The following is a 26,491-nucleotide window of genomic DNA, read 5'->3' on the forward strand; positions in this document are numbered from 1 at the left end:
ATAATCGGAATCCGAGTAACCACGCAACAATAAGTTATTACTGCGTTCTATCACAATTCCTTTTCCCGGGCTTCCTTTAATGTATCTTATAGCTCTTAACACGGCATCCATATGTTCCTTCCTTGGGGCATGCACAAACTGTGACAAAATATGAACCACATACACTAAGTCGGGCCTCGTTATAGTCAAGTAAATGAGTCGTCCCACTAACCTTCGATATTTTATGGGATCACGCAACAATACTCCGTCAGCCAAGGCCAATTGATGATTTGGTTGAATCGGTATGTCAACGGGTTTTGCTCCGTCCAAACCTGCTTCCTTAATAATTTCTAAGGCGTATTTTCGTTGGCTAAGAAAGAGACCCTTTGATCCAGATGCAACTTCGATTCCCAAAAAATACTTAAGTCTTCCAAGATCTTTGATGCCAAAGCTACGGTCAAGGAAATTTTTAAGGCGTTTGCTTGCTTCCTCGTTATCACTTACAATTATCATATCGTCCACGTATACCAAAACCCCAAGAAATATGTTGTCTTTATTATAAGTGAATAGCGAGTAATCAGCTAAAGATTGAATAAAACCATACCTTGTCAATGAGTCCGTCAATTTAGCAATCCAATTACGAGACGCTTGCTTAAGCCCATACAATGACTTCAACAGCTTACAAACTTTAGTCGATCCTCCTTGTTCGAATCCTGGTGGCATTCTCATGTACACCTCCTCATCTAGGTTACCGTGAAGAAATGCATTATTAACGTCCAACTGTGTTATAGACCACCCTTTCGAAACAGCTACTGTAAGCAAACAACGGACACTCGTCATCTTCGCAACTGGCGCAAAAGTCTCATGATAGTCTACACCTTCGACTTGTGTGTATCCTTGTGCTACAAGACGCGCCTTATACCTTTCGAGAGTCCCATCTGCCTTATACTTTACTTTGTAAACCCACCTACAACCAATGGGTCTTTTTCCCTTCGGAAGATCGACAATAGACCATGTCCCATTTGCTTCTAACGCATCAAATTCCTTTGCCATGGCCTGCTGCCATTCTTTGACTTTCGACGCCTCATTGTAATTCCGTGGTTCACGGATAGCATCCACCTTAGCCAAATAACTTCTGTAATTATCAGAAAAACAATTGGTAGTGACATAATTAATCAAAGGATAACGAGTACCTTTCCCTTTGGATGTCGATTGGAGCAAGTGAGCTTTGTCTTTGGGGTCTATAATTCGGGTTGATTTGCATATGTAATCTTTCCTCCAATAAGGCTCGAATTTTTGTCGAGCTCCTCGTCCTTCTGTTTTATCAACCTGTGATTCTGTTTCAGCATTGGTTTTATTCGTACCTGTTTCTGCATTCCCGGTTTCTGTCCCGTGTAGAACACCCTGCTCCTCGACACTATTTCCGTCAGCTACCTCGTCATCACTACCCTCTATGTCGCTGTGGGTTTCATGTGTTTTACCTGACTTAGTAGCTGCCTCATGTGTGGTATTAATATCGTCGACAAAAATAGTGGACTTGGGATCACTAGCTGAAGGGACGTGTTCATTGTTTGTGGGCTGTTCATTTTCAAAATGAAAAACATTTTCATAAAACATTACGTCTCTTGACTCAAAAATATGCCGTTTCTTTAAGTCGTAGACCTTCCAACCCTTTTTGCTTGCCGGGTATCCCACAAAAATACATCGCGTACCGCGCTCATTGAATTTATCTTTTGGTTTATCTTTATTGTGAGCATAACAAATGCTACCAAAGACACGGATATTATCATAGCTAGGCCGTTTTCCATATAAAACTTCAAAAGGAGTCAAACCGTCAAGTAAGCGAGTTGGTGTTCTATTTATTAAATACGCAGCGGTCAAAACACACTCTCCCCAAAATTCGATAGGTAAGTTAGCTTGGAAACGAAGAGCTCTTGCTTTTTCTAGGATATGTCTATGTTTCCGTTCCACCCTACCATTTTGTTGTGGGGTATCGATTTGGCTCGTTTGAAAAATCACACCATGTTCATTGTAATAATCCCTCATAACATTGCTCAAAAATTCCGTCCCATTATCACTTTGAACTATTTTAACCTCCTTCCCAAATTGAGTCTTTGTCATGGTACAAAAATTAATCATAAGTTGGCTTACTTCTGTCCTATCCCGCATTAATCGGACCCAAACATTCCTACTTCGGTCATCAACAATAGTGAGAAAATAATGTGCCCCTGATAAACTTTTCGTATGGTATGGTCCCCAAATATCACAGTGTATTAGAGCAAAAAGTTCCTCACTTCTCTTATTATTAGGCTTAAAAACCGAACGAGTTTGTTTTGCCCGACAACACGGGTCACAAATATTACTAGGATTCCAAGATAAATTAAAACCAACTAAATCGGAGAAAAGAGGTAAAATACTGGAAGACGGATGTCCGAGTCTTTTGTGCCACAATCGAGAATCGATGCTTGTACTTGCTTGCGCCACTGTATCAACCCGTTCACCCTTGAAATAATAGACCCCATCAAAGTGCTCACCCCGTCCAATCTTCATCCTCGTAGATTGGTCCTGTATAACACAATGATCATTGTAAAAGGTCACAACACAATTATTCTCCGTAATTAATTGTTGTATGGAAATTAAATCACAAGTTAATGACGGAACATAAAGGACGTCTTTGAGAGTAAAATTATCGTTCAACACTACTTTGCCGTGTTCCTGTGTTACAATTCGTGAACCATCAGGCAAGCTCACAGTCGATGCTTTGCCTTTCCAAATATCGACGAGCAAATCACGTCTACCTGTCATATGATGTGAGCATCCGCTGTCAAGTAACCAATGACCATAACGCTTTTCATTCGTACCTGTATTTGTCTGATTACCGTCTGCCTTATTGCTCAACAATCCTTCGCCCATTGTCATTTTGATGATCTTCGTGGTGTTTATATGAAAAAAAAAGCAGGATCTAAACCTTACTTCTCTGATGCCATGAAGAACAAGTAAAACGAGGAGAAGGAAAGATTGTTATTGAATTGATAATCAAAACCTTGTACAACACCTAACTTAAATACAATAGTTGACCTAATCTTAGCCTATGAATAAGGAAACCGAATATACAACTTGACTAAGTTAGTTTAGATATTATATACCGAATATATATAACACAATCCTAAGATACGATATTATACGGTAAATATCGTTCAACAGTAACCGTTCTATTTTAAATCTGTATTGAAAAGGATTGTACCAATATTATAAGTATTAAACCGTGTGATTTCATAATCTGTGTTGAAAAGGATTGTACAAATAAACCGAGTTGTATTTCTACACTCGCTCAGTGACTGTACTGTTCTTTGGGGGGGTAATGTCACACTCAGAGCACTATGGTTTCGAATCATTTCAATGTTCACTTACTGGGAGTAATTAGTGACATGATGTGTTTTTACAACTGAAGCAAAAACGTCACAAACGAAGAATTCGCAATGACTCACATGTGGCTTTTGGATCAAATTACTCTGTATGCTTTATGTCAAACAACAAAAAGCGACGTGTATCTGGTTTCTGAATTTCTTTTGAGCGACTTTTATTAGTTATATCGACAACCAAGAATCCAAGCTTGAGTTCTGCTATTTTATTAGGGCTGTCTTCACATGTGGATTTCAGTTATATATCACCTTTACCGCCGCTTGTCAGAATGGCCAATTGGGTACTTACCAAGCTCTACTCGCTGATGATTGGTATGGTGATCCCGTCTATCTTGTTTTACTTAGGCATCTTGAATCTGATAAAATCATTGCCAGTATATCATATCAGCAAATCTTTTGTAAAACAATTTTATGATAAAACGTGCCCAATCATGTACTTTACTCATGATCTTCTTATAGGGGCCGAAAAAGAATGGGAGAAATTGTATGGCAAAAATTGAGAAATTGTATGGAAAAAAAAGAACTGAGAAGTTTGGATCCGATTATTCCTTAGTACTCCCTCTCTTCCGGTCATTTGTTTACCTTTCCTATTTTTGGATGTCTTATTCATTGATTTACTTTTCTGGATTAGGCATATACTTCTAATGAGTTATTTGATCATCTTAATCTAGGTTTTGCTTATACTACCGTTGTTTCCGTACAAAGTTTATCTTGGATTTCTCGTCTACACAAACCATGAAGAATTGTCTATGAAAGTGTTGTTTAAGTCTTAAATCGTTGGTTTGAAATGTCTCAAGTCTTGTGTAGAAGTCATGTTAATGCCATAATGATGTTTGTTTAAGTCTAACATTTATTGTACCAACACAGTACTCCAACCTTTCCTGCCACAGTGCCACTACAGTGCGGAGTATTATTTCGTATAGTATTACAGATTACTGATATAATGTTAAATGGAATAAGTAAACAAATGACCGAGACGGAGGGAGTATGAATTTCAACTTTGTGCTAGAATTTTGTGATCTCATGTCAGCACTTTTGGCTCTTGCTTTAGTAAAATTTGTGATGATGTACGCTAGTGTTAAACTATTAAGATTAAATAAAACTAGGCTACCATACATAAATAAAGTCCTTTTAGGAATTGATTTATTGATGTCCTAATCCTTATAAAACTATTAAGATTAAAACTATGCAATAATATGAACTGAAGTACCCAAAAAAAAAAGTACAAAAATGTGTATAAATATCCTTGCTCTAGACTGCAGCTTGATAACTCAGAATCGAAATTAACTACCACAAAATGGAATCATTCTATCATCTTGCTTCCGTTCTAGTTTCATTGCTTATACTATTCCTGATAGCGGGGTTTGTCGCACTCCCCCAATCAAACAATTAACTCAACTAATGTAGTAGGGTAGTCGAGGTCGAACCACAAGGAGCATGGGTGACTATCAATTGTCTAAATTCTTATGTTTAGCTAAGTCAAGCAATAAATGAGAGATTGATTATCTAATTTAACCAAACTAAATAACAAGTAAATGGAAATAACTAATGCAAATGCTAAAGGATAAAAGCAAGCTAAGATAATGCGGTTTTACTCAATAAATTAGGGACCTAGGGCGCGACTAAACCACCGACATTCGTAATAAATCAAGAGTTCCTTCAACTAGTTGTCAAGGGGGAAGTGTATTGGGTGGAGACGCCTCTAATTCGCCCACCAACTCCCTCCCGGGCTCATGGTGGGACACTAGTGATACCGAATCAACTCCCTCCCGGCTCATGACTCGATTTCCCGACTCAAGACTCAAGGCTCACCAAAGTGGGCCCACTCCGCTCACCTCTCATCAAGATCAAGGGCTTAAGCCCGCGATAAACTCCCGGTCATCCCTACCCTTCTCCCGAAGGTGAACTTCAAACCGAAAAACAAAGGCACCCCACTTGGGTTCTCCCTCCCGGGTTCAACCCAAGTCGGCACACGACCAAAAGGGGTAATGTAATCAATCCCAACCTAACCAACTCCCGTTGGTGGACAAGGGTCAAAACCGACAATTACTCCCAAATAGACACAACGATTCAATTCCTTTGTTTAAACCCAACAACCCCTCCTCAACAACCAACTTAATGAACTCAATTAGATAAATTACTCATGTTAGGGTCTAATCGCACCCTAGTAAGGATACTACTCACTAATCATGGTTTTTAAGGCAAGACAATTAATAAAGATAGATTCTTTAATAATGAACATGATGTGAAAATGGGTTCTATAACTAATCATGCAACAACTCAACAATTCTAAGAGGAAATGCTAATTTAACTAAGAAGAGCAAGGATTGAGACAAAAAGACTCAAACTTTAACAAAATCACCCAAAGGTTCAAGCTTTAGATGAAAAACAACAATGGTGGACATAAGTAAGATGGACAATATAGAGACAATAACAATCTAACAATAAAAGAGAGGAATTCAAGCATAAACAATTAACCAAACTTGAATGAAAGTAAAAATAAACAAATGAAATTAAGGGAGAGAATTATACCACTTAATTGCAAAAGGTGGAAACTTTGGATTGAAAGAATGAAAGGATTCTTCAATTCCCCAAATACAACCCAAAATTACTAATTGTAAACTAATGGAAAGAGAAGAATTAAACTAATAATTAAAAAGAGATAACAACTTTTTATTGAATGAAAATAAGAGAGGAAATATGAGGGTTTTACAATATTGAGAGAGAATAAGATGAACTAGTCTAATTTCTAAGGTAAAGTAATGGGTTGTGTCCAATGTAATAATATAAGGTCTCTTTATATACTACTCCTACTAATTACTACTAATAATTATAATAATAATAGTAATAATATGTTAATAATAGTTATAATAATAGTACTAACAATAATCCCCAAATCTCCTCCTTCACGACAAAACAACCAAAGGGGACCAAACAATCAAAAACAAAGAAAAGGAAAAAGGGAAGGGGAAACACGGGACTCAAAACGCAGCAAGGGGTGTCCTGCCGGTCCACCGGCGGCCGGGGTTGGCACCGGCAGCGAGGCCATTGAAGAAAGAGCAGAAAAAAGGATGGGTATGCGTTATGCCGGCCTGTCGGCAGCCGGGCACCGGCATGGAGCACAATAATGATGCGAGGTAGTTGATTTGGTGTGTTTTGCGGTTGAGGAGTCTGGCTGCCGGGCACCGCAATGAGCAAAGATTGACTTCAAATTGATCCGGTTTCGATCTCGACTTTGAATACGATTATGCTTTGGAGATGATGGAGTTGCTTTGTTGCTTGTTGTTGCTTTGATTGAAGATGGCAGGGTGTTTGAAGTCGATTCACTGCCGACGAGTCGTGGTCGATGAGTGGTGGTTGAATGGTGGTGATGGCGGTGGAATTGAGTTGATTGGTGGCCGAGTTGCGCTTGGAGATGGTGCTAATTGATGGAGGATAAAAATGGTGGTTTAATGATGGTTTAATGCGAGGTGATGAATTGATGATGAAGAAGAGTGGAGTTTGATGCGAGGGTAATTGTCATTCAAAGTTGAGGACGAAATTGGTGGTGTATGCAGGTGATGTCGTTGTGGTTGATCGGGAATGGTGATTGATGATGGTGTGAATGTCGAGGTATGGAGGAGGAGAGTGGAGTTGGTGATGCAGGGGATTGAACTCGGGTTTTAATCCCGAGTTCGGGATTTGCAGCCATGGTGATTATGGTGAACTGGGTTGATGTCGGGCAAATGGTGAAGATGGAGATGATGAATGAGTTGAGTCAAAGTCAAAGGTTGACTTTGCATTCTTTTATTATAATAAGACTCGTCTCAACCCGCTTTGCTCTTCAATTTCCGTCTCATTTTACTCCAACTCGAATTTCCTCTTTATTATTCCGCCTCACCTGCATATAATATTAATATACTAATAAAATAATAGTAATAAAACTAATATTATAATAACAATACGACTAATTATTAAATAAGTCTAAGACGACTAATTATTATAAATTAGTAAATAAATGAGCTAATTAGACAATTAAGCACGCAAAATCGAGTCGTAATAAGATATAAATGCGGGGTAAAAAGTGACTAAAATACTATTTATCAAACCTCCCCACACTTAAACCTTACTCGTCCTCGAGTAAGCTCATTAAATAAACTAAGACCCGTAATATAAAAGTATTATCTAAACTACTAATATCCGATGAAAGGCAATTAACGGGCCTTCTCCGTCCCTTCAACTCACACCAAAACACAATGAGGTATGCATTCCGATGCAAGGCAAGTGGGGGCTTGCGGAAAAATTTCGACACATCCATCATTTAAGCACGAATCAACATAAAAGATGCATCACAAAAAGTCAAACCGCTTTCCTCATCTAAGCGGCCGTTTGTTTTTAAAAACCGAACAAAGAGAGTCATTGGTGGAGGATGTCGTCTCCGGGTCTTACCAAGGTGTCGACTCCCTAATTCAAGCTCAAGTAACCAATATTGACAACACGGGGTGCCTAAGAAACAAATTCTAGGCGGGAAAGGGGAAGTACTTCGCTATACTCCCAAGAATGACACGACACACGCAAGATTCGACTCCATATTAAACCTTTGACCAAAAGGAGACCAAAGACCGACTCTCACGGGTTTCACTAGTCACTCAAATGAAAGAACGGGGTGATTTTTGTGACAAAAAGTAACCAAAATCACTCTCCTAACTCGACTTGCGAAGCATGCCCGCAATCTAATATGGTACTATATCCAATATCCGCAAGAGAAATGCCAAATGATGCACATACAAGAGACAATCGGATTGTAATGGGGCTTGGGTTCGGTGAAAAGGGGTTGGTGCAAGCACCGTTTTTAGGAAATGTGGGGCTATCGGTTAAGTAGTCGTCACATCTAACCAATTCACTAAACTCAACCAATGCAAATGAATTCCTTCACAAGATATGACAAGATTGCCACTTTCGAAAATTATTCAATACTCTTCAAAACAAACTCAATTTGCAAATTACCAACCCTTTATTTGGCACAAAAATATACATTCTTTTCTTTTTGTTTTTTCATTTCATTTTTCTCTTTTTCTATTTGTTTTTCTTCTTCATTTTTTTTTCTTTTCTTTTCTCTTTGATTTTCTTTCTTGCATTTTTCACGACTTGTTCACCTCTTATTAAACAAAAGTAGCCAAAGTTGCATTTCACTCATGTGGCATTAAGATCATACACCTCAAGGAGAGTCAAAATTTCAACCCAAATATACTCCACAAAAGAACCACAATGACGAACTACTCAACCAAGGTGAGTTGTTTATGGGATGTAGTTATTTTGTTGGCAATAGAAACGATAAGGCTTAGGCTCAAAATGGGTTAACAAAAGGAAATGATTGACTCAAGGGCATAACAAAAGCTTATTTGGCTATTGTGAGGTTACTTTATTGAACAAAATTGTCTCAATATGCACATCTACACTTCTACGGTAAGGAATGAGCACCATACTTGTGCGTTTTGACATGACATACCACGTAAGGAGACCTACTCTCATAACCTAAACGGGACCGGTTTGATGGACCGGCCATAAGGAGGCTCTATCCTCACATTTTAGTAGCTATATCGGACCTAGGTCAAGTCTCGGGCCTAATACGGTCTCACAAGATGGTCGCAACTTGGTTGTTAAGCTAGACTTCCGGGTTTTGCAAGCAAAAACCCTAACATGTTTCATCAAAAGGCACGAGCTATCAAGAGGGAAATGACACGGGCAAAACAATTATCATCATTGACGACATATACCCTCCACATTTAGACTCCTTATGCAACTATTTACATACGAGATGCAACGTGTATGAAATGCAACTAAACATATGGACAAACTACGTGAATGCAAGAGTGAACACATATATTCATGTCTAATCTAAATGCATACCAGTTCTAGTCCTAACAACACATCAACAACACACGCATATCCAAAACGGTTCCCAAAAGGAACACCCACATCACATATCCCGTCCTCCTCCATGCTTATATATACAAAAAGAAAAGGAAGGATAAAGGAGAAAGAATTGGAAGAATTTTACCAAGCGTCTTCTCCGATGATTCATGTGTTGCCTATCAAAATGGTTAGGACAAATGCAATATATATAATATAAACAATGCAATATTTTTGAAATTTTTGAAATTTTTCAATTTTTAGGCATTTTTGTGATTTTCTCAAATTAATCAAGCAAATATATACAAATATAAACAATATGCACAAAGTGGATATTTCCCTCCCCACACTTGAGATTTACATTGTCCTCAATGGAACAAAGTATAGGGAGAGAATAGGAAGAATAAATAACATATTTTTGTTGGTTTTTTTTGAATTTTCCAAAATGTAAGAACATGTTTTTGATTTTTTTTTTTTTGAATATTTGAAAATAAATAACATGTTTTTGGTATTTTTAAATTTTTCAAGTTTTTAAGATTTTTATGTAATGAATCCCCTCCCCACACTTAAAACATGAAATTGTCCTCAATGGAAAAAATGTAGGGGGAGAACAAAAATGCAAGTAAAGTATCAGTAAGGGAAGAGAATACATACAATTTAGTGGTTCTTGAGGGACTCCACCAAACCTCTCATGCAAAATTTTGTTGTTTGAAATTCCAAGTAGTATGGTCCATGTCACTCAAGGCACGGAGGAGACGGTCAAATGCTCTATCAAAACCTTCAACTAGACACAAGTAGTGCCAAGCTATAGCAAACCGCACCCGACCTCTCTTCCAACACTTCTTATCATAGTTCCTCTTACCCTCCTTGGCTTCCTTTCTTGGGTCCTTTTGATGGTTAGAACCCTTAAACTTTGAATGGTAGTTAGGTGTTAGGAGGAACGGAATCTCATAAGTTTCACTTGTTGGGCAACTCTCTTCTTGGTCACCAAAGTAAGGAAATTGGTAGAGAATAGTAGGTGGAGGAGTCAACTTCTCAACATTGAGGTTCATGATGTTGTCATTTTTATCCCCATTTTCTTGACTCTCCTTTTGAACCGAACTATTTCCATTGAGAGCCGCCTCCAAGGCATCAATTTGAGCTTCCCAATCGCTTGAAGAGTTCTCCAACCAAGGTGTACCTTCAACAGAGCCTAGACCAAAAGAATCCGGAGAGTTCAAATATAATTCAATCTCATCATCAATTTGGTCTTCAAATTCATCTTTTCTTGAATCATATTCACCCAAAACTTCTTTCACATCAACTCTCAACATAAGATCACCTTCATTTCCTTTTTCATTTGTTGAGCAAGCTTCCAATGGGTCCAAAAATGAAGGCTCTAAATTAGGTTCATCCAAGTTATCTTGCACCATATCCACCCTACAACAAGAGTTGCCCATAGGAGGAGACTTCATGGAATTGTTGAGTTCAAACTCAATCATCTCATTACCTACTTGGAGTGAGAGTTTTCCACTCTTAACATCTATCATAACACCTCCCGTGGCCAAGCAAGGCCTACCCAAAATGATTGGCACATGGCTATCTTCGGGCATGTCCATGACAAAGAAGTCGCATGGGATCACAAGTTTCCCAACCTTCAAAGGAACATCTTCAATTACACCCAAGGGATACTTAACCGAACGATCGGCTAGTTGTAGGGAGATCTTTGAAGGCTTCAAATCTCCCAAGTGTAGCTTCTTAAACAAGGAAAGAGGGATTAAGCTAACACTAGCTCCCAAGTCACACAAAGCTCTCTTTATCTTCCCCCTTGGATAGAACAAGGAATAGAAAAGCTTCCCGGGTCTTCAAGTTTGCTAGGAAGTTTGCTAGTGAGGATTGCACTACACTCCCTAGATAGGTTAACGGATTGTACCCCTTCACTCTTTCTCTTCATAGTCACAAGTTCCTTTAAAAACTTTCCATAGTTAGGGATTTCGGTGATCATGTCAAGAAATGGTATGGTGACATTCATACTCTTCAAAATATCAATGAACTTCTCATATTTCTTCTCAATTCTTGGCCTTGCAAGCCTTTGTGGAAAGGGAATTGGTTCAACATACTCCCTTAGAGGTGGAGTAGGTTCTTTGACTTTTGATGGAACCGGTTCATCTTCCTTTGGTGGGTCTACCATTTCTACTTCTTTTGATTTCTCCACTTCAACTTCAACTTCAACCGGTTGTTCATTCATTGATCCACTAGAAACCCTCTTCCTTTTCCACCTTGGAGTCTTCACAACCTCCTCCAATTGCCTTCCACTTCTCAAGAATACCGCATTCATTTGCTTTGGCTTCACCGTGTTACTCGGAAACTTGCCCGAATTTTGAGCTATTTGACTCAATTGTTGTGAAATTTGAGCAACATGAGTTTCCGTGGCCCTTTGAGAAGCTCTAATCTCATCATTAACACGACTTTGAAAAGCAATGTGGTTGTCAAGTTTGGAACCGGATTTTTGGTTGGCAATCACCAATTGCTCAAAGGCTTGCTCCCAAGATGGTTTTTGATTTTGTTGGACTTGAAAATTTTGGATCAAAGGACAATTAATTGGGGTATGTCCTTCATCACCACAAAGCTCACAAGATAACACTTGCCTCATGTTGGGGTTGAAGGGCTTGTTGGAGTTCAATAATGCTACTTGTTGAGTGAGGTCCTCTAGCATACTCTTCACTTCCACATTGAGCACCGTATTAGAGTCTTTACCCTTACCCTTTCTTGTTTGTATTTCATCATTCCAATCCATTGTCCTTGAGGCCATCTCTTCAATCAACTCCTTTGCCGCCTTGTGACCCAAAATATCTAAGGCTCCCTTACCCGAACCCGAATCAAGAAATAGCCTTAGGTCTTGTGTCAAACCTTTGTAGAAATTATTGATCAACTCGGGCTCGGATATGCCATGGTGAGGGCACAACCGTTGGAGTCTTTTGTATCTCTCCCAAGCCTCGTACAAAGTCTCATCTTCCTCTTGAGTGAACCCTTGCAACTCACTCTTTACCTTAGCCGTTCTTGAAGGAGGAAAGTATTTTTTCAAGAAGGCCGAGGAGAGCTCATCCCAAGTCTTGAAAGAGTCGGGATCACAATTCTTTAGCCAATCCTTAGCCGCTCCCCTTAGTGATCTAGGGAACAACCTTAGACGGACCGCATCATCGGATACCCTATTCATCTTATACATGTCACAATTGTCAAGAAAATCATTAAGATGGTCATTAGGATTCTCCAAGGGACCTCCCCAGAATTGGTTATCTTGCACTAGGTTAAGCAAAGCGTTCTTAATTTCAAAATTGTTGGCTTGAATCCTAGGCCTTTGAACACTAGAATTCACAATATGCTTTGGGGCCATGTAGTCCCTAATCGGAACCGGTTCACCCATTCTTGTACTTTCCGGATTTTCAAATGAATTCTTAAAAACCACTACACACTCAAGTGAAAAGGTTAGCAAGACAAACGGCACACCAAGGTGTGCAAAAGTGACAATAACTTAGTCTAAACTAGAACGAAACAATTAATATCAAGCCAATGCTCCCCGGCAACGGCGCCATTTTGATAGCGGGGTTTGTCGCACTCCCCCAATCAAACAATTAACTCAACTAATGTAGTAGGGTAGTCGAGGTCGAACCACAAGGAGCATGGGTGACTATCAATTGTCTAAATTCTTATGTTTAGCTAAGTCAAGCAATAAATGAGAGATTGATTATCTAATTTAACCAAACTAAATAACAAGTAAATGGAAATAACTAATGCAAATGCTAAAGGATAAAAGCAAGCTAAGATAATGCGGTTTTACTCAATAAATTAGGGACCTAGGGCGCGACTAAACCACCGACATTCGTAATAAACCAAGAGTTCCTTCAACTAGTTGTCAAGGAGGAAGTGTATTGGGTGGAGACGCCTCTAATTCGCCCACCAACTCCCTCCCGGGCTCATGGTGGGACACTAGTGATACCGAATCAACTCCCTCCCGGGCCCATGACTCGATTTCCCCCGACTCAAGAATCAAGGCTCACCAAAGTGGGTGATATAGGACCATTTTGCACTCTTTTTCCCTCTATTTTCATGCATATTCAACCCCATTTAAGGCGGTTTTGTGCCCCCTTTACTCTCGTTTCTAGTCCCGATTCCCTTTACTATGACACTTTGGCCCCCTTGCAGATATTGAGGCGGGAACGGGCGAAACGAAGCTAGAAGGACGGGATTTCTAAGCTATGCATGAAAGTTGGAGAGAATTATGCTGAGGAGTACCCTCAGCCGGTAGGTCGGCAGCCGGCTAGCCGGCTGGGAGTACATATTACAAGGAAATGAAGGAAGAAGGCTGAGGAAGCATCCCCAGCCGGTGGCCCGGCGGCCGGCTAACCGGCTGGGAAGACACTATGAGTTTGAAGACAAAGAACATTAAGAATGTTACAGGAAACTCCCAGCCGGTCAAACGACCGGCAGCCGGCTAGCCGGCTGGGAGTTCCTCCAAGGCAAGAAGTCAAGCTTCAAAGTCAAGCTGTCCCAGCCGGTCAGGGACCGGCGGCCGGTTGACCGGCCGTGCACACCTGATGAGCTCCAAACTTGTTCAAAACTTCCAGAGATCTCCCAGCCGGTCAAATGACCGGCGGCCGGTTGACCGGCCGGGAGTGCATATACGTGTTTCAAAGCCCATTTCAGTTTCTGTCCTAATCCTTGTGGAACCTATAAATACTCCCCCTTAAGCCCTTTTGTACACATAACCCTAGATCTAATAATATTACCCTTTCAAGTTTAAAACTTTGCTAATCCTTTTGCTAATCATTTCTTAATTAGAGTAGTAATTCAATCAATTTGTGATTGAATTTGGGTTGTAAGAAGAAGATTGAAAGTTTATACTTATTTATTCTATCATTCTTCCTTTCTTGCTTCTTGATTGGTATTATTTCTTTCCTTATTTTCATTTGTTTACACTTTGTTCTTCCTTCAAGTTTATTTGATTGTTTATGTTAAAATTGTTGTTGTTGTTGTTTGTTTGTTGTTCTTATTTTCATCATTGTTCATCTTTTCATTGTTCATCTTTGTCTTGATTCTCTTTCATTTGTTCATCCTTGGTTAGTTGTCCTCAAAGACTTAATCTTTGAGTGGATTTGGTTAAAGATTGTGTCTTTTAGTTTAATAAACCTTGTTATTAGATTAATATCACTTTTCCTCTTAATTATTGTTGATTTGTTGCATGCTTAGTAGTAAGATTTATCTCCTCACCATGTTTGTGACCAAAGTTTCCATCTTTATTGTTTATTTTACAACTAAAACCATGATTAGTGAGTAGTCTCCTTCTAGGACTCGGTTTGGCCCGATATGGGTAATTTCACTAATTAATTGTCACTAAGGCTAATTTGTGGGGAAAATTGGTTAGGGTAGTCTTGGGGAATTATCATGCTTAAGGTTTGGTTTCCGGGTAGTGTCGGCTTTTGACCCTTGCCACACCAACGGAAGTTGGTTAGGTTGTTAGTCGAGTATTTGGGGACCGACCCTTGTCACCAACTAAGGTTGAGACCGGAAGGGAGAACCGAGGGAGGGTGCCCCTAGGCTAGCGTTTGAAATCGACCTCCGGAAGGGGGAGTGGGATGACCCGGAATATGATGAGGGCTTAATGACCTTGACCATTTACTTGACCTCCTTGGGAAAATGCATGTTCTTGGGGTTGTCGGGTTTTGAGTTGGGGATACCGACTTTCGAACCCGGGAGGGGGGTTAGTCGGAGTAACTAGTGTCCTAGTGCGAGACCGGAAGGGAGGTTCTAGGCGAATTAGAGTCATCTCCCCCTTTCCTTTCTACCCCTTTTGATTAGCCGAGACGATTAGTATGTGGAATTACTCATGTTTATGGTCGAACCGAGTTCTAGTCTTTCTCTTTATTTGATTTATCTTTTATCTTCAACTTGTTTTTATCTTACCTTGTCTTTAGTCTTTAAATTTAATAGTTTAGTGCTAATTTGTTACTACCCTCTTTGTTATTTATCGACTTAGCTAAACCGGTGAATTAGAACGATTAGTACTCCACCTACTCCTTGTGGGATCGACCCTTTTAAGTGTACAACGATAAAATCGTGCACTTGCGAGGTTTGACTTGAGACCATCAAGTTTTTGGCGCCGTTGCCGGGGAGTACGGCTTGATATTAATCGTTTTTGTCCTAGTTTAGACTAAGTCCTTTGTTACTAATCCTTTCTTTCAAGTTCTTAGGTCTTTTGCATGAGTAGGCGACGAAGACGAGGTCAACCGATATATCAACTTGACCGCGAAATTGAAGCCACGGCAAGAAGATTTAACTCTCTAAGAAGAAGGGGTTTACTTAACAATCCACCGATTGGAGAAGTTAATCACCAAGAAGCTACCGAAGTAGTGTTTGAAAATCCTTTTGGGATTTTAGAAGAAGAGCCTAACACCATGGGTGAACCAGTTCCGATAAGAGACACTATGGCTCCTAAGCACATAGTTAATCCAAGCATCCAAAGGCCACGAATTCAAGCTAACAACTTTGAGATTAAAAATGCCTTGCTCAACCTTGTTCAAGACAACCAATTTGGAGGAGGTCCCTTGGAGAACCCAAATGATCATCTAAATGATTTCCTTGAAAATTGTGATATGTACAAGTCAAATGGGTTTCCGATGACGCGGTTCGCCTTAGGTTGTTCCCCCGTTCTCTTAGGGGTTCGGCCAAGGATTGGTTGAAGAATTGTGACCCGGATTCCTTCAAGACATGGGATGAGTTGGCCTCGGCATTTTTGAACAAATATTTCCCACCCTCAAGAACGGCCAAAGTCAAGAGTGAATTACAAAGCTTTACTCAAGAAGAGGATGAGACCTTATATGAGGCATGGGAACGGTACAAGAAGCTCCAACGGTTGTGCCCTCACCATGGCATCTCCGAAGCCGAGCTAGTGAACAATTTCTACAAAGGGTTGGCTCAAGACCTTAGGCTTTCATTGGATGCGGGATCGGGGAAAGGTGCCTTAGACATTTTGGGGCATAAAGCGGCAAAGGAACTAATTGAGGAGATGGCCTCAAGAACTATGGAATGGGGAAGTGATAGGCAAATGAGGAAAGGCAAAAGCAAGGATTCTAATTCCGTTTTGAATGTGGAAGTTAAAGGTATGCTAGATGAACTCACCCAACAAGTTGCTTTGCTAAATTCAAAACCTAAAGGCTCCGATATGAGGCAAGTCTTGTCTTGTGAGTTGTGTGGTGAATAAGGGCATACTCCCATTGGGTGTCCCTTGATTGCACCCCTAGGTGAGGAATGCTATGAGCAAGTAAATGGGCTTTGGGAGTCAACTAGTGCAAGGCAAGGGTTCAACAATAATAACAACAACCAATTTGTCAATGGAAAGAGAACTCACCCTTTCTTATCTTATGCTTCACAAAACATTCAAAATCCCACCACTTCCCAACCTCAACAACAACCAAGGTTCAATCAAAACTCTCAATTCCAAAGACAAATCCCACCCGGTTTCCAAGGAAAACAATTCATCACCCAAAACCAACAACCATTTGGGGGCTTCAAGGGGCAAAATTTCAATCAACAACAAACCCAAAGTTTCCAACCACAAAACCAAAACTTCCAAACCCCTCAAAAACCATCTTGGGAACAAGCCTTTGAACAATTGGTCATTGCAAATCAAAAATCCGACTCAAAGCTTGATAACCACATTGCCTCACAAAGCCGGGTGAATGATGAAATACGGGCATCACAAAAGGCTACGGAAACTCATGTGGCCCAAATTTCTCAACAATTGAGTCAATTGGCTCAAAATCCGGGGAAGTTTCCGGGTAATACGGTTAACCCAAGGGAGATGAACGCGGTATTTTTGAGGAGTGGGAAGCAATTGGAGGAGGTTGAGAAATCTCCTAAGTGGAAGAGAAAGAGGGTGACTAATGAAGTTGTGAAAGAGCACCCGGTTGAAGTTGTGCAAGAAGAGGAAATTGTGGTGGAGAAGTCTAAGGAGGTGGAGATGGTTGACCCTCCAAAGCAAGATGAGCCTATTGCACCTAAGGCCAAAGAATGTACTCCACCACCAAGGGAGTATGTAGCACCGGTACCCTTTCCACAAAGGCTTGCAAAGCCTAGAATTGAAAAGAAATATGAGAAGTTTGTGGAGATCTTGAAGGGAATGAATGTCACTATCCCTTTCCTTGATATGATTACCGAAATTCCATCCTATGGCAAGTTTCTTAAGGAACTTGTCACCTTGAAGAAGAAGAATGGAGAGGTGCAAACCATCAACCTCTCCAAGGAATGTAGTGCTATACTCACTCACACCAACAAGCTTCCTAACAAGCTAGAAGATCCGGGGAGCTTCTCCATCCCTTGTTCTATCCAAGGGGTGGCTATTAAAAGATCTTTGTGTGATTTGGGGGCTAGTGTGAGCCTCATGCCACTTTCAATATTCAAGAGGCTTGATTTGGGAGATTTGAAGCCAACTAGAGTTTCACTTCAACTTGCCGATCGGTCGGTCAAATTTCCCATAGGTGTGATTGAAGATGTACCCTTGGTAGTTGGGAAGCTTGTCATATCATGTGATTTCTTTGTTATGGATATGCCGGAGGATTACAATGTGCCTATTATTTTAGGCCGACCTTGTCTTGCTACCGGTGGAGCTATGATCGATGTAAAGAGTGGCAAGTTGTCTTTACAAGTGGGTGAAGATAGAGTGGAATTTGAACTCCACAAGTCAATGGAAGCTCCTTCTCTAGGTGACACTTGTTGCATTGTAGACATTCTTGAGAATCCCATGGAGAAGCATGACCCAAAAGCTTCCTCCATGGATCCTTTGGAGACTTGTCTTGTTAGTGGGTATGAAGTCGATGACAAAGATGTTGAGACTCTTGCATATGTATGGATGTTGGATTCGGCTCCTGTTCATGAACAAGCTCCCAAATTTGAAATGTTGGAAGTCGGTAAGAAGGAGGAGAGTTCCACGCCTCCTCCTACGGTTGAACTTAAACCTCTTCCCTCTTCTTTGAAGTATGAATTTCTAGGAGATAATTCCACTTTTCCCGTCATCATCAATAGTGCACTTGATGACACCCAAACTTCAAAACTCATTTCTTTGCTCAAGAAGTTCAAGGGTGTCCTTGGGTACACTATTGGTGACCTCAAAGGGATTAGTCCCTCTTTGTGTACTCATAAAATTCTTCTTGAAAATGAGGATGCATCCTCAATTGAGCCACAAAGAAGGCTTAATCCCATCATGAAAGAGGTTGTAAGGAAAGAAGTCCTTAAACTACTTGACGCGGGCATTATCTATCCTATTTCGGATAGTAGGTGGGTAAGCCCGGTTCATGTAGTTCCCAAAAAAGGAGGCATGACGGTAGTGCGAAATGACAAGAATGAATTGATTCCTACAAGAACGGTAACCGGGTGGAGAATGTGCGTGGACTATAGGAAGTTGAACAAATCCACCCTAAGGATCACTTTCCTTTACCGTTCATGGATCAAATGCTAGAAAGATTAGCTCAACACAACTATTTTTGCTTCTTGGATGGCTATTCGGGATTTTTCCAAATCCCTATCCATCCAAGTGACCAAGAGAAGACCACCTTTACTTGCCCATTCGGCACCTATGCATATAGGAGGATGCCGTTTGGGCTATGTAATGCTCCCTCTACCTTTCAAAGAGCTATGATGTCAATTTTCTCCGATTTCATTGAACAAGAAATGGAAGTTTTCATGGATGATTTCTCGGTTGTTGGGAAAAGTTTTGAAAATTGTTTGATGAATTTGGAGAAAGTTTTGAGTAAATGTCAAGAGTCTAACCTTGTGCTTAATTGGGAGAAGTGCCATTTCATGGTACAAGAAGGTGTTGTGTTGGGACACATAGTGTCCAACCGTGGAATTGAAGTTGATAAGGCTAAGATAGAGGTCATAGCTAGTCTCCCACCTCCCACCAATGTTAAGGGGGTGAGAAGTTTCCTTGGTCATGCGGGCTTTTATCGCCGCTTCATCAAGGACTTCTCTAAGATCGCGAGACCCTTGACCGAATTGTTAGCCAAAGATACCCCTTTCTTGTTTTCTAACCGGTGTCTTGATGCTTTTAATAGGTTGAAGGAGGCTTTGACAAGTGCTCCAATTATACAACCTCCGGATTGGAGCTTGCCGTTTGAGTTAATGTGTGATGCGAGCGATCATGCCTTGGGCGCGGTTTTAGGCCAAAGGAAGGATGGAAAGGTGCATGCAATTCATTATGCAAGCAAAACTCTAGATGATGCTCAAACAAATTACTCAACAACGGAAAAGGAGCTTTTAGCCGTGGTTTTTGCAATGGAGAAGTTCCGGACCTACTTGGTGGGAGCTAAGGTTATTGTGTTCACCGATCATGTTGCTTTGAGACACTTGCTCATCAAGAAAGAGTCCAAGCCTCGATTGATTAGATGGATACTACTTCTCCAAGAGTTTGACATGGAGATTAGAGACAAGAAAGGAGTTGAAAATGTGGTGGCCGATCATCTATCCCTATAACCAACCTCAATGTTGACAATGGGCTTCCTATCAATGATTATTTGCCCGATGACCACTTGTTGTCCCTAAGCTTGGGAGAAGCACCGTGGTATGCGGACATTGTCAATTATTTGGTCTCCGGGATAATTCCTCATGATTATGACTACCACAAAAAGAAGAAGTTCTTCCACGATGTGAGGCACTATTATTGGGATGACCCATGTTTGTACAAGTCTTGTGCCGATGGGATGATAAGAAGGTGTGTTCCGAGAGAGGAAGCTACCTCCATTATGAGCCATTGCCATGACTTGCCTTGTGGTGGCCATGCAAGCTCCAAGAAGACGGCCGCAAAAGTGCTTCAATGTGGTTTCTTTTGGCCCTCTCTATTCCGTGACGTTGCCTTTTATGTTAAAGGATGTGACAAATGTCAAAGGAGCGGAACATCACTAGAAACATGAAATGCCCATGAATTTCATGCTTGAAGTTGAGCTCTTTGATGTGTGGGGGATAGATTATCAAGGTCCCTTCCCATCCTCATTCGGCAATGAGTACATACTTGTGGCGGTCGACTATGTAAGCAAATGGGTTGAGGCGATCCCGACTAAGACTTGTGATGCTAAGGAGGTAATCAAGCTACTTCAAAAGGTCATCTTTCCTAGGTTTGGGGTCCCGAGAGTCCTCATTAGCGATCGTGGTACTCATTTCGGAGAGAGAGCATTGGAAGCTTTGTTGAAAAAGTATGGAGTGCAACAAAGGAAGAGTCTTGCCTACCATCCTCAAGCTAATGGGCAAGCCGAGATTTCCAACCGAGAGTTGAAGACTATACTTGAGAGAACCGTGAACAAGTCAAGAAAAGATTGGTCCTTGAAAATAGATGATGCTTTGTGGGCTTACCGGACGGCCTTCAAAACACCTATCGGTACCTCACCATTCCGATTGGTGTATGGCAAGGCTTGTCATTTGCCGGTTGAACTTGAACATAAGGCATATTGGGCCATCAAGCATCTAAACTATGACTTGAAGACGGCGGGTGAGAAGAGACTTCTCGATTTGAATGAATTAGAAGAATTTAGGCTAGAAGCCTATGAGAATGCCAAGTTGTACAAGGAAAGAACGAAAAGATTTCATGACAAGCACATAATTAGAAGGGAATTCAAGGAGGGGGAATTGGTTCTTCTATACGATACCCGTTTGAAGTTCTTTTCCGGAAAATTGAGGTCGAAGTGGACCGGACCCTTCACTGTGGTCCGATCATTCCCTCATGGGGCGGTGGAAATAAGCCAAGGAGACCGGACCTTCAAAGTGAATGGTCAAAGGTTAAAGCACTATCATGTTGGCAAACCCGTCCAAAAGGAAATGAAGACCCTTGAAACCTTTCTAGTGAATTAAGGTTCTTTTCCTTCCTTCCTCATCATGAAAATTTGTTGGCTTGTTTACTTGGTCGAGCCTACGACATAAAACAAGGGCGCTACATGGGAGGCAACCCATGCATCTTTGTATATATCATGCATTTAGGAATTTTGGATGGATACTACTTGTCAATTTGATTGTTATCGGTCTTGATTGTTGAAGATTTGGGGTTTTTGTTTGATGAACAAGCGTTTGACCATTTATTGGCCTTTATCCGACGTCCCGAGTCGGGTTTGAAAGTCGAAAACACGGAAAACGAGGCCAATAAATGATGGGAATTGGAATAAGGGGTTTATTGGAGAAAACATGATGAAAGGGGGTCCCAGCCGGGTGACCGGCGGCCGGTCTTCTGACCGGCTGGGAAGTTCCTGTAAATTTGATAGAATTTTGAAGAAAACACAAGGAAGAGTAGTCCCAGCCGGCTGGCCGGCAGCCGGTCCACCGGCTGGGAGTGCGTATACAATTGGAAATGTAGCAAATTGAATTGAAGGGAAGTCCCAGCCGGCAGGCCGGCAGTCGGTCCACCGGCTGGGGGTACGCTTATAAGGGAATTTCAACAAGTTTACTCAAGAGGGAAGTCCCAGCCGGCAGGCCGGCAGCCGGCCCACCGGCTGGGAATGCACATATGAAGAAAATGGGGAATGGGTGTCCTCCCAGCCGGGTGACCGGCGGCCGGTCTCCTGACCGGCTGGGAGTTTTCTGATCTTTTTTATGGAATTTCAAAAATCACCCGAACTCCCAGCCGGGTGACCGGCGGCCGGTCTCCTGACCGGCTGGGAGCTCTCTGATCGTATTTTGAACTAAATTCCGCCCAAAATACCTCATTTCTTTTCGACTCCTTTCCTCCCTCTTCTCTCACTCTAACCCAACCTCCCCTACCCTCACCTCACCTCAACCCACCATCAACCACCTTTCCACCACCCTTCCACCACCAACAACCACCTCAACCTCCTTCCTAACCTTTCACCCACCATCAAAATCACAAACATGGCCCCAAAGAAAAGAGTGAGGAGAGGAGACTTGGCTCTTCAACAAGCGGAGGCGGTAGCGGCGGCGGCGACCGACATGAGCTCCGATCCCGACTTCCCGGATATCCAATTCACCTCAATCACAATGAAAGGTAAGTTTGTCTTGTTCAAGAAACGCCCTATTGTCCCTACCCGATTTATTGATCGTCAATCCATGAGGGAACTAGAATTAGATCAAGTTACTCTTGAATTATTTGATGGGGTGGGAATGAAAATGATGTATGGAATTCATGAGCGGACCTATGTCCGTCTTACTTGGGAGTTTTTGAGCTCCCTCCGTCTTGACAAGCATCGCCAAACCCAAAAGGTAGCCTTTTTGCACTTTAGATTGATGAACAAGGACTACTCCTTGACCCTTCCGACCTTCGCATCCCATTTTGGGCTTGACACTAGCCCTCCTCACAAGGCACCCGAGACATTTGACCATGGGGCCTTATGGAAGGCTATTACGGGTTTAGACGATGTTAAGGGGGTCAAGAGAGCCGCCAACACTGTCCACAATGCGGCTATCCGGGTTTGGCATAGGTACATGGGTTGGACCATCTTTGGCCGAGAGGAAAATCATAATTTCAGAACGGAGGAATTGGAAATTCTCGGCTCTTACCTTCGTTCCAACCCAACTACTTTCAAAATTGACATTGCCCACCATTTGGCCCTTACATTACAACGGCTTAGCAATTCTCCGGCCTCTAATACGGCCGTTGTCGTGGGTGGACTCATCACCGATGAAGAGGCTCAATCGGAGAGTCAACTTGGGTGGCTTGCGTTCTATGATTGGTGATACAATGTTGTTCAAAAATTATATCCACCACAACCTCGGTTGGTTGAAGACCAACCCGAATGATGGCCTAGACTATTGGCAAATTCGGGTTGATGGAGTTGATCGAAATTCTATCCCTCTTCCCAACCCTGACAAAATGAAAGTAGTGCCCAACCAAGAATATTACTTGCTTGAGATTGAAGATCTTGAAGATCCCTCCATCCCCCAACAAATTAACCCTAATCTTCGCTATGCTCGTGGCCGACCCATCATTCCCGCAAGGTCTACCTTGCGGTATGCCACACCGACTACTCCTTTTGTCCCCGGCCCCTTGCAACAAGGAGAGGGGTCCTCCAGTCAATACCAACAACAATCGCCTCCTCTCCATGCCGACCTCATTTCCTTCATGGCGGAAATGAAGATTAATATGACAAACGCCGCAAATGAGCGGCATGGCCTTCAACAAAGACTTGACCGGATTTACTATGACACCTCTCTTGGTCAATTCCCGGTCTATGATGATTGTATGAGGAACCATTACAAGCACCCCTCCGGCCTTCACCCCTCCTACTATTTATTCCCGGATGGCGGACATCCGGAGGACGGGACCTTCCGCTACGGAGATATTAACTTGCGGCCCGACTACATTAGCGCTCCGGTTTTTCCCACCCCGCCTACCACCCAAGGGGAGGGACATGACGCGAGGTGGTTCGGGGGTACCCCTTCGATCTTCCAAGAGGGCGGGTCTAGTGGTGCCGGAGGGCACCCGGAGATGTTTGTTGGTATGAGCCAAGCCATGGAGGATTTTAGCTCGGATGTCCACTTGAACACGGACGATTTCATTCGTGACTCCGAGTTCGGGGCAATTCAAGGTGATGGTGATGGTGATGGTAATGAAGATGATGGAGACGATGATGATGATGAGATGGGGTCTTAGTCCCAAGAGGCCGAGTTGATGGCCTATTATTACTCCCTTATCAATCCAAATGACAAGTATGATCTCTCCCTTTTATCCAAATTTCTCATCCATATTTAAATTTTTCGCATGCATTTAGATGATAATTAATTTAGTTGCATCATATAGGATTGCATTAGATTTCAATTTTGTAATATATTGTCACATTTAATAATGCATTCACTTAGCATAATTTGCATTGTCATTTCAATTTTGCATGTAGAATAGAGCATGCATTGCATTTTCAAAATAAAAACCAACTAAAAATTGAAAAATGACAAAAACCACCAAAAACATGTTATTTTATTTCACTAAATTGCCCTCCCATGTCTATAAATAAGTGTGGGGAGGGCCTAAAAAAAAAACCAAAAACATGTCTTTTAATTTGAATCCCCTCCACACATTTATTTCAATTTGGAAATAATGTAAATAAATAAGTGTGGGGAGGGAGTTCTTATAACAAAAACACCAAAAATATGTCCTTTTAATTTTCCACAGCAAAAATCCAAAAAATATGTTATTTTCTTTTCAAAAAAAAAAAAAAAATTGAAAACTCCAAAAATATGCTCCTTCCTTTTTCTTATTCACTCCCTATGCTTTTGTCCATTGAGGATAATGTACATTTCAAGTGTGGGGAGGGAAATATCCACTCGTGTATATTTGTTTATAATTGTAAATGTTTATAAATTAAAGAAAATGCCTAAAAATTGAAAAATCTCTGAAAAATTCAAAAAAATTTGCACTGTATATATATGTTTTGTCTAACCTTTTGGCTCGGCGCATTGACCACTTGAGGCAAAAAGGAACTTGAAGACCGCTTGGTATAATCCTTCCTATCTCTTGCTCCTTTTTACTATTCTTTCTTTTTGGTATCTTTGATATTTTGAAGGAGGATGGGAACTTTGTTGATTTGGGTGTCTCCTTGGGAGACCGTTTGGAATTTTGGTGTTGATGTGCTGCTAGGTTTAGCCAATTTGTTGCATGTTTCATTTCGTGTTTGTTTAAATTTCCGCATGCATTTGTTCACATGTAAATACTTGTTTGTATTTCTTTCTTTTGCATTGAGTTTGTAAATAAGTTTTTAAGGAAGAACATGGTCAAAGGAAGGGAACCAAGTACCCCCATGATGAACTAATGTGCCCAATAGTGCCTTTCCCCTCCTCGTGACTCGCACCCGTGGCCTCTTAGTTAGCCGAGGAAGGGGGAGCTTGACCAATGAGTCTAGACCGATCTTGTGACACCTTGGGCCGTAGACTAGACCTTTGGCTCGACCTAAACTACTCAAAGGTAAGGGTAGAGCCTCCTAGGGCGGGTACATTCATACCCCTCCCTCATCTAGGTTCGAGAGTAGGCCTCCTCGCGAGGCGTGTCACATCACTACGCATAAGTGTGTCGCATCGTCCTTAGACCATGAAAATGCATTACATTTTTGTGCACATGATATGAAGCAAAAATCAGTTTTATGAACCTCACAAAAGCCAAATTAGCTTAGTTTCGTCCCTTGCATTGATTTCCTTTTTGATTCACCCCTCTGAGCCTTAGCCTATTCCTTTTGGCATACCCACTGAAAGAGCTACATCCCAAAAACACCCCTCCTTAATCAAGAATGGGTCATGATTTGTAGAAGTGTCTAGGTGGTGGAGTCGGAATTTGGTGATGGACGAAGTACATGTCCATTGGGTCGAAAATCTTGTCTACATTTGGTGTTGTATATAAAATAAGAGGTAAATTGTAATGAAAAAGCAAAATAGAAAAGAGAAAATGTCGTGAAAAAAAAAAAAAAAAAAAAAATGAAAAAATAGTAAGTCATGTTGTATATATGTTATAAAGAAAAGAAAAAGGCAAAGCAACACCCCTACTCATCATTTAATGGGGTAGAAAAAGCCGTTGCTAAATAAAAAGGGGCAAATTGATGTTTTTCCAAAGATGAGTCGGGTTTACACATTTTTTTGCATGGCTTGGGAAACCGAGTCGTTGTTACGGTGTAGACGTTACCATTTGTTGAAATAAAAGGAGTTTTATCAAATTTTTCCTACTTGAGTTGGGTTTATGCAATTTTTGCATAGTTTTGGTCATCATTGCTATGTTAGGGCATAGACGTGTCTCATGTGTTGCAATAAAAGATGGGATGTGATGTGTCGACGATTCTTGATTTGAGCTCCACATATCCAAACGGTGCTTGCACCAATCCCGTTTTGACCTTCTCCTTGGCCCCGTTGTAACCCTTGCTTCATGTTTGTGCATTTTCCCGTTGTTTGCATTTCATTGGACATAGGACGGTGTTACACATTAGATTGCGGGCACGTTTTCGCTAGTCGAGTTAGTTGAGTGATTTTGGTTACTTTTTGTCACAAAAATCACCTTGTTCTTTCATTGAGTGACGAGTGAAAACCGTGATGATGTCGTTGCCTTGGTCCCCTTAGTCATGGGTCCTTTGGTCGAATCTTGTGTCGGCCTTGTAATTCTCGACGGTCTTGCCCTTTCTTCCCTTTCCCCGCTCTTGGATTTGTTTCTTGAGCATTGGTCACACAAGGGTTGCTTTTGTCACGTTTAGGGGGTTGGC

General features: G+C 41.3%; 1 non-coding gene and 1 pseudogene across 1 annotated transcript; one reads left to right on the forward strand and one right to left on the reverse strand.

Moving 5' to 3' along the window:
* Positions 1-16,095: 16,095 nt before the first annotated feature.
* Positions 16,096-16,202, reverse strand: LOC141610336 (small nucleolar RNA R71). The gene has a single exon (XR_012528239.1). It is a non-coding gene; the product is annotated as a small nucleolar RNA R71 (small nucleolar RNA).
* Positions 16,203-16,350: 148 nt separating this feature from the next.
* Positions 16,351-20,233, forward strand: LOC141608685 (uncharacterized; annotated as a pseudogene).
* The last annotated feature ends 6,258 nt before the right edge of the window (positions 20,234-26,491 follow it).

The sequence above is a fragment of the Silene latifolia genome, chromosome 10 (genome assembly GCF_048544455.1).
Source record: "Silene latifolia isolate original U9 population chromosome 10, ASM4854445v1, whole genome shotgun sequence".
NCBI lineage: Eukaryota > Viridiplantae > Streptophyta > Magnoliopsida > Caryophyllales > Caryophyllaceae > Silene > Silene latifolia.